The sequence below is a fragment of the Magnolia sinica genome, chromosome 18 (assembly GCF_029962835.1).
Source record: "Magnolia sinica isolate HGM2019 chromosome 18, MsV1, whole genome shotgun sequence".
Lineage (NCBI taxonomy): Eukaryota > Viridiplantae > Streptophyta > Magnoliopsida > Magnoliales > Magnoliaceae > Magnolia > Magnolia sinica.
In genome coordinates this window covers 63,423,033-63,432,921 of record NC_080590.1, presented here as the reverse complement: position 1 = coordinate 63,432,921, position 9,889 = coordinate 63,423,033, and the positions used below count along the sequence as shown (strand labels likewise).

Genomic DNA, 9,889 nt, shown 5'->3' with positions numbered 1-9,889 from the left:
ACGATAAAGGGTAAAGGAAAGTGGTCCTTCCTTATAACGGTATTTAATTTTCTCCAGTCAATGACATTCTTCAACCAGTAGTAACTCTAGTTGGTAAGAGTTCACTGACGGCTTTAGCTACGATAGTGATTCTGGACTTCTTAGCAACCACCTGAGTTGGAGTCACCCATTGACTATCAGATATAGGGTATATTATACCCACATCTAACAACTTAAGTATCTTAGCCTTAACCACTTCTTTCGTATTTGGATTGAGTCGACAATGTGGTTGTTGGGAGGTTTTTGTATTATTTTCAAGATGAATGCAATGAGTACAAACCAAAGGATCAATTCCCTTGAGGTCCGCAATTAACCATTCAAGGTCTCCTTTATGCTCAATGAGAATAGAAATAAGCATACTCTCTTATTCTTTCTCTAGGTAGGAAGAAATCACCACCGGGTATGTCTCATCTTAACCAAAGTAAACATATTTAAGATCAGCGGGCAAAGGATTTAGGTCAAGCTTTAGTGCTTTGAGGCTAGATGGTAGAGGCACTACATTGGTTTGAGACAATTTCTCAAATTGTAGCCTCTACCGGTTAACTTTAAGTATCGGCGTAACATCAAGCAAGGTATCCATCTCCCTAATCATATCATTATCTAAATCAGGGGAGTGGGCTAAGCATGTCTCTAGAGTAACAAAGTATAGAGTCAAAAGTGCTCAATTTTTCACGAAAGAATCGATCATGTTAATGTTGTAGGTATCGTCATCATCCTCTGACTATTTGTTCATATTAAAAAAGATGTTAAGCTCCAATGTCATATTTACGAAAGATAAATTCATAATTCCATTCCTACAATTATTGATAGCATTTGATGTAGCAAGGAATGGGCGACCAAGAATGACGGGTATTTGAGTACTCATATCTATGATGGGTTAAGTTTCTAAGACAATAAAATCTACTAGATAGTAGAATTTATCAACTTTGACCAACACATCCTCGATCATCCCTCTCGGTATACGAACCGAGCGATCGGCAAGTTGTAATGTGGTCCGAGTGGGTTTCAATTCTCATAGACCCAATTGTTCGTAAACTGAGTAAGGGATCAAGTTAACACTCGCCCCTAAGTCAAGAAGTGAGTACTCAATCCGGTGGTTCTTAATTACACAAGTGATGATTGGGCTACCAGGATCATTGTATTTTCGTGGCACATCTTGCTTGAGGATGACACTCACTTTTTCTGTCAAAAATATTTTCTTTTATATGTTTTGCCATCTTTTTGTAGTACATAGATCTTTTAGAAATTAGGCATATGAAGGTATTTGTTTAATGACATCCAATAGAGGAATATTGACCTTCACTTGCTTAAGCACCTCTAGAATATCCTGAGAGTTAAAAGGAGGTTTTGGTGCAGTCAACCATAGAAGGAATGGCACAATCAGCTTACTTTGAGGTTCCAGTTCTAACCCATGTGGAGCATTGTTAGGTCTATCATTCTCAATTTCTTTTAGGTCCTAAGGTTTTTTAACCCTTGCCGGAATGGTTTTATCAATAATCTTCTCACTCCTACGAGTGGTGATAGACTTAGCTTGTTCCATCTGATTTGAAGAGCTTAGGTCACTTATTTCATATTGCAGTTTTGGATTGGGGAGAGGTGGGGCTGAAAGCATCCCTTTCTCCCCATTCGCTAAGTGTGACTCAATCTTTTGAATTGATGATGCAAACATTCTCATTGTTGTTTTGAGATCTTAGAATGCTTGTACCATATTTTGGTTGAATAAATCTTGGTTTTGCATGAACTTTTGAACTGTATCCTCTTGAGGCTACTTTTGATTTAAGAATTACGTAAGGGCCTCTTGTGGGTTAGCTGTTTATCCATTCCTCCAACTGAAATTTGGGTGGTTCCTCCAGCTAGAGTTGTATGTATTTGAGGTGGGTCTCTAAAAGGTCTTTAATAATTATTTATGGCATTTAATTACTCATTCAATATCTCTTGAAAAGTAGGAATTATTGGGCAATTCTCAGTTGTATGTATGTTACAAGCACAAATACCACAAATAACTTCTGCAACTTTTTCAAGTTCTACCTTCTTAAGTTCCATGGCCTCAACTTTTCTTGTGAGTTTGGCCATTCTTGCATTTATATCATCTTTCTCTTTTAAAACGTATATTCCTCCCTTTCCTTTGATTGAGTCGGCTTAAAAGTGGTAGTTCTTGAGGAGGTATCCCATGATTGCGCATTTTTAGCAAGTTTATCAAAATAATCCCACGCATAATCAGCTTCCTTGTTCATGAATTCCTCATTACACATCATCTCTACAAATTAACACATGGGTGAGATTAATCCCTCATAGAAAAAGCTTTTTATATGTCATGTTTCATAGCTAGGTTGTGGACATTAATTTATGAGATCCTTAAATTTCTCCCAATATTGGAAGAAGGTCTCATCCTCTTTTTGTGCAAAATTCATAATTGTTTTCCTTAAGGTATTTGTTTTATTATAGGGAAAGAACTTTTTAAGGAACTCCCTTGTCATCTCAGCCCATGTGTCAATGGACCTTAGTCTTAAGGAATGTAACTATGGCTTAGCCTTTTCTTTCAAAGAAAAAGGAAATAATTTTAATCTAACTGTGTCCTCAAACACATTTGGGAAGTGTAATGTAGATATTATCTCATCGAGCTCTTTCATATGCAAGTATGGACTTTCAGATTCTAGTCCATGAAACTTAGGGAGGAGTTGAATTACTCCTAGTTTAATATCCACAGTTACTGTATTCAATGAAAATATCATGCAGGAAGGTGTACTCATCCCCACTGGTTATAAATAATCTTGTAGAGTACGAGGCTGGGGTGCATTATGCACCTCATTTTCATCTTGAACTTCCTCAACTGGTGGTTGAGGTTGAGGTTGATTTGTAACTATCACTTCAATTAACTGAGAGGATCTCAAGTGGTGTCTAATCCTATGATAGATAGGTAACCCTTCGACTAATCCTCCTTCACTCAAAAGACGGAGGGTGTTGTCACAAACCCACTTGGGCATGAAACACTCTCAGCCCTCAAGTAACTAAAATAATTAAACCTAAAAAGAAAACTAGAAAAACTAAAACAAATAGGATATCTAAAAAAAAATAAGAGAGAGGATTGGAACAAAATTACCAAATAAGAGTTACTATGTTAGGATCCTACAAAACAGAAAACAATGTTAGTTTCTAAAAATAATTTTAGAAAAAATCCAACCTAAAAACATAGAGGAAAAATAAATCATAATCGTAACCTAATTCTAATACCAATTAATTCTACAAAAAACGTAGTCATAGTCCCCGGCAACGGCGCTAAAAACTTGTTCACAACCTGTAACTCCTCGAATTTTAGGGGCCGATTAGGAACTCGACTCGCGAATTCCCAAGTGCCACGTGTGCCCTAATGGGCTCCAGATTCCAATGCATTTGTGTTTATTCATAAGTAATGAGGAGTTTCGCAAACCATAAGCATGAGAATATCATAAAATGTAAATATGAGCTATTGAACAAATAGGATACCCAAAATACAGTGCTAAGAAAATCCAAACCAAGAACTAGTCCCACCCAGATAAATATCCCAAAATGACTAGGGCCCTGGCCCATGTCCCGTGACCATCCAAACATAAACTAGAAGAAACAGCTGAAAGTCTGATAGTATGCCTGCTCCTCTTCATCGTCCACACCGGCATCTTCCAACGCGTCCCGCTACAGTGTTCCTGCATCTATGCCAGATTCTGGTTGGTGTTTTAGAACACCGCCCCAGAGTAGGAGTGAGTAGCTAACTCAGTAGTACCATTAGCAATAGATCGCATAAATAATCATGCATAGAATAGATTTAGTAAACAACATACATCATGTTTCGACTAGAAATGAAATGCATTTGATTTGGGAGAATTTCTTATTTAACATTGATAAAGATAGAGCAAAGAGAATGTTCATCAATTTCATTTATTCTAAGTTCATTAACGTCCTCTTAATCCTCTGATTCTAAGATAGAATTTCTTAACAAGGAAAAGAATACATAAGTCAAATATAATTAAAATGTAAATTTTGATAGCATTTCGGCGCATTTTCATCAAATCTCTAGGGGAGATGAGTTGTACAGGTTTCCCATATTGGGATCCCTTAGAAATATTCGAAATAGCTTGGTCATCTGTCAAAAATTTCAACATAATGGCTGCCCTCAAAGATAAGCCACGCAACTCATACAAGAGTTGCACAGCTGGTGAGTTGCGCGGACCTGCACAACTTGCTATGAGTTACACAACTTTCCTTCTTCCCTTCTCTTTGCCCTCAATACCTGTCAGAGGGACTGATCTCCTGAACATCCAATCCCTCAAATGAGGGGGTGAAGGGGTATTTATAGGCATTTGCATGTGTGAGCCCTCGATTCTTATGCCATGGACCCCACCTCGCATCATCAAGTTCTCTTTCTTTAATGGAACCTGCACGCCCCAGTGCAACTCGAGCGAGTTGCGCAGACACGCGCAACTCAGGACTCGTGCAACTCAAGTCCCGCGCAACTTAGGTCCCACACAACTTGCTCCCTCTCTTTTCATGCTTTTCTCTCCCCTTAATCATTTTTGGTGCTCCAACAGATGTCCCCTTGATCAAAAATTTGATTTTTCTGAATTAATTTGAAGGATCAAACTTTGCCATGGAGAATCTGAGTTGCGCGGCTTCGTGCAACTATCTTGCCCACACAAGTCTCCAGCCCATGCAACTCTCTGACAGCACCTTGAGCATATAAATATCAACCCCTTCCAATCATTTCCATCTCCTAATTTTCTATCTCCCGATGATTCCCTTTTTCCATGCTACACTTCTGCACAACTTGCCTGTGCAAGTTTTCTGCGCAACTCATCTGCACTTAGTGCGGTAAATTCTTGCCCCAAAACTCTGCCAAAATTTCCAACTTTTTCTAGACTTAAACCATTTTTCTCGAACTTCCCAACTATGGCATGTACAAAGAGAACTTTTTGTGTAATAGAACCACCCACAAATCATCCCTCTCATGCTATCCTTCTTAATTCTCCTCCAACTTTTGATCCTTCACCAACTCTTACAACTCAAGTGGCCCCTTCTTCCCCAGTTCACGCAACCGCTCCTTCTTCTCCAGCTCACGAAAGTCCACCACATAAGCGAATTAGGGTGACCAAGAAACAATCCACATATATAAAGGAGCTGATATTACCCGTCCTCAACTTTTCTGATAGAGTCAAGTCGCTATCTTGGTCAATATGTCAGGCAATCATCTCTAGAGCCATAGCATCACCTCCAAAGCAAGGTTGAGAAGTCGATGGGAGACTTGGCTGGAATCCACAGCCAATCTGTGCACAGACATTGTTCGATTGCCAATAAGAGAAGATACACCACCGCCCACTCTTTCTCAGAGGAAGCGAAAGAAGTCGAAACAGCAGATACTTCAAGAAAAGATCCAGGAACATAAAAAGAAGAAAATCCCGAACTCTTGGGACATAATAAAGGTTTAAGATGGGTTCAGAAAATTCAACAACCCCCTAAGGAATAAATTGGTGATGATTCCTTTGATCATTTGACGACATTAGTCCATTCTTAAAAGCAAGCCAACGGATCAAACCTTGCAAAGCCGCATGATGTATACTCCGAACTGGTCGATTCAAGAGCCCCGAATGTTAGAGGCCATTCTTTTAGAGAGAGGCTCAAAACAACAAATTGTTGAAGTACATCCTTTGTGATTCCTGGTTCCATGTCACAACCCTCATGCACGCTTTTTTGTAGTCTTTTATGAGATGATACGCCAACGTTTCAGAGAGAGAAAATCGTTATGGGAATTTGGAGAATTTCGCATGCGAGGCTTCTTGATGTCTCGTAAATATTACACTAACTAGGCTAAGGCTATTCTTACCAAACATTCTGCAACATTGATGCATGTTGGCCTCTACGGCGCTATTGAAGCAACTTCTGAGTACTTATACAAGGATCACATGATTTATAAGGGTTTCCTGAGTTATTGGTGTCCCACCACAAACTCCTTTCATCTTCCTTTAGGTGAAGTCAGTATTACTTTGTGGGATCTTCACAAGATGGTAGGTTTACCTGTGACAGGTCATTTTTATGATGAATATGTTCCCACCAACGAAGAATTCTCGCATTTCTCTTCTTTTAAAAGACAAGCGCTAGTATCGAATGCTACTGTTGAACTTTTCAGGGAGATGTCCAAATTTCCCGACACCAGCAAAATCTCTCCTTTCCTTTGGCTGGCTCATTTTTTCCAAGAGCTACAGTATGTTCTCCTCCTTTTCATTGTGATCTTCTCACATTCATCAATCATCATTTTTGTTCATGATTTCCTTTCCTTGGCATGTTTAAGAACAGTAATTCAGACGAACTAGAAAATGCGTGTCGCAGAATACAAAACCCATCAGAATTTTCATCTAAGGGTGAATTGGTGGCTTTTTTAGCATACTGGCTGAGTACAGTAATGCTTCCAAGTTTTAAATGTACAGATGCCATTAGACCGTTCATATTTGTTGTTGCAGGCGGATTGGTAGAAGGATGAAGATATTCATTGGCGCCCCTTGTGCTTTGCTCATTGTACCGAGCCTTCGGGGACGTTGTTACGCATTGCCAAAATCCGTATGTCGAGGCCAGCTCAGCATTCACCCCATGGCACTAATTTTCTGGGTGGCTAGGTATATATTTCCCATAGACATATGATGACCCAGAAAAAACTTACGTTCATCCATCCCGACTCTCTTTAGGCCATTATCAGAGGGTTATGCCAAAATGAATGTATGAATGGGTTATCGATGTCGTTGAGTCAATGAATGCCATTGATTTTTATCAATTCTGATTCGCCTAATATATTATGGATCAGGAAGTCATTGACGATGATGAGCTCCCTCCACCGAGCGAGCATTATTCATATCAATACAATCTAACAACTTGCCTTTACGAGAAGGCAGTGAGTTTTGGAGAGAACCATATTACCCCAGCCGATTCGCACAATAATTTGGGTATGATCAGACCATCCCTGACCATTCAGAAGAAGTGACTCACAACATGCGCTGTTATGGTACAGGGCCATTCAACTGGGGTTTAGTCTAGAGACAACTTCTTGCAGCCCGCATCAATTCAAAGTTCATTATACCAGGCTTTGGTTGTTTCATTCTCATGACTTATCCGTGGACGCGTTGGTGGGCACATCAATCATTCCTCATTTGTCGATTCTTACCAGTAATTTTGCCAATATGGATCCGCGCCCCTTAACTCAGGAAACGTGACAGAAGAGACGTGATAGGCTATACTATTGAACATGATCACACCCCTGCTCCTAGTGATAGTTGTGTAAAATTTTCGTAGGAGAACACATTCATGGGGTTAAACCGGCTAAAACTCTTGAAGGCTAGATTGCTCACGGGTTTCCACTAAAGCATTTCAAATCTTAGAAAAAGCCTATGGTTAAGGAAAATGCCCCACAAATGTTGACGAAGAAAGCGCTCCTACGGATGTCAACAGAGCCACTCCTATTCTAGCTCTTACGATTCCTATTCACGCCTCCGAAGCTGTTGGGCCTTCAGAGCCCCAAGAAGTACCTTTTTCTATCCCATCACCACCTCCTCATAGAGAATCCTCATCGCCTGTGACCCGGTCACAAACGCGAGCAAGATCTTCTATCTCTCCCATGGCTACTGCTACAGAAAACCTAGCCTCTACCGAAATGAGGAAATTTATACGAAAGGGAAAACAAACAGTTACCAAAGAATCTCCCCTGATATTGTCATCATCTCCATCGTCTTTTGAGGAAGAAGATGAAGAGTTCATCTCTTATAGCTCTACTTCTACCAGTCGGACATCCTCTTCCAGTGATTCAGGAGAAGAAAGTGAATCATATGCCAACGCAGAAGAAGTTGAGGTCATATAAGAAATGGAAGAAGGGGAGGTAGATATTGGTGAGTACGACAGAGTCAAAGTGACTACTGAGGTTAACGAGGAACTTCCCCAAGTAAACATTCCTCAGATCATTATTGGAGATGTCGATGAGGGAGAAGAACCCCTAGACTACGGAGATTATGAGGATATAGCTGGAGCCGACTTAACTATATCTTTCAGCAGCAATTATTCCCCCCTCTCGCGTGTAGTGCCTTCCAATCCTCCAACTAATATTGTGGCATCTTCGGAGATTCTTTTAGTTCCCATGGATACGGTTCAAGTTACTCTTCCCACTTCTGGCTCCGATAAGCATTCTGCTAAAAAGAAGAGAGAACCTCCCAAACTTCCCATCAAGACTAGCAGAGAAGTTCATGGCATAACTTTCCAAACAAAGCCTACTACTATTACGACCCCAACTACTGTGGCGTCTAGTACTGAACTTAGAGCTCCATCTTTTACTAACATAGCTTCAAACTTACCCGAACCTCCCTTGGAGGAAAGGCCATCCATAGAAGCGGTGACTCTAGCTCCATCTACTTCGGCAGTCGCTGGTATACTTCACTTTATTTCCCTGCTTCATATTAACTTTCTTGTAATACACATATATATCCTTTAACTTATGCATTTTACTTGTATTTCACAGTTTATGCTTTCTCGAGTGGCTCTACAAGCTCAAATTCTGATGCCACTGTATCAAATACCATATCTTTGGAAAAGATTTCTCCCCCAGTATTATCTTTATTGAGAAGCTCCATATCAGCAACCGTTTACATCCTTAAGGATCCATCTCAATGGTTTGACTTAGATATAGTGCTATCTTCCCTAGAAAATGCCGCACGAATTGTTAGGTTCAATATTTCTCCTTTGCGAAACCTTCTGCAACTCGATGGATGTCCACAATATGACCATCGCACCTGAAATTCTTGCTCAGCAACAGGAATTATTATAGCTAAAAGAAAAGGTTTCAAAAATAGTAGCAGTAGTTTCTATTTATGATAAGGAGTTTCATTCTTTGAAGGAGCAGGTAAAGGCTGTTAAGCATTCCTTGGTGACGGTAACAGTGAAAATTGCAAACCTCAAGCAGCAAATTCTGGATTTAGAGACTCAACAATTCGAAATAAATTCAAAGGCAAGTTAGCTTGAGGTTGATATTGAAATTAACAGGTGGATAACCGATTTGGAGCAGTTGGAAATTTCAAGAGGGGAAGAGGCGATAAATTCTTTGGAGCAGGAGCTGACCGACGCTCCAAACTAGGCTAGGCTTATCATTGAGGCTGAAGTCGAAAGTGCAACCGCTGAAGTTCAACTGAGAGACGACCTGCATCGTTAGTAGCACACACAGTGTATCACAATTCATTTTTGCATTTACTATCTCTTTTTCTCCGACATTATAGGCAAAATTTGATGAGTCATGCATGCTTATTGTAAAGTAATATCATGTTTGAACATAATGGCTAAACATCATGCTTAATCAGTCAATTTTCTTATGTTGCATTTTATTATTAATCATACAGTGTTGTCTATATGTTGTTATTTCGTGTGGGCAGCGCTAAGTTTTGGTTCCAGTTAGTAGCACACACAGTTTAAGCTCATAAGTAGTTAAAGCTACCATAGTTTAGACTCATAAGTAGTTGGAGTTGGTCTTATGCGAATAGCCACTATAACTCTCTAGAGTTTACAGGGCTTATCACAGCCAGGGAGTTCACAAACCGCAATCTATTAGAGGGGCCCAATGAAGCTACCATGGTTGTGAACTCAATAGGATTACGCACAAGGTTGGCCACAGTAACTCTCTAGAGTTCGCAAAGTGCACAAGGCTACCATGGGGTACCAGGTCCAAGGCCGCCAGTCCATTAGTGGAGGGTCTCCTACTTCAAAGACTTGCTCCCATGAGTTACTACTGAAATCAAACTAGGGATCTGGGGAGTCATCCTACTTTGAAAACTCACTTTCCTTCGCCTGCAAGGTCAAA

The 9,889-nt window shown here is 40.1% G+C and overlaps 1 non-coding gene across 1 annotated transcript; it reads left to right on the top strand.

The window, feature by feature from the left end:
- Positions 1–2,361: 2,361 nt before the first annotated feature.
- Positions 2,362–2,469, top strand: LOC131234106 (small nucleolar RNA R71). Its single transcript, XR_009165517.1, has one exon. It is a non-coding gene; the product is annotated as a small nucleolar RNA R71 (small nucleolar RNA).
- Positions 2,470–9,889: the final 7,420 nt, after the last annotated feature.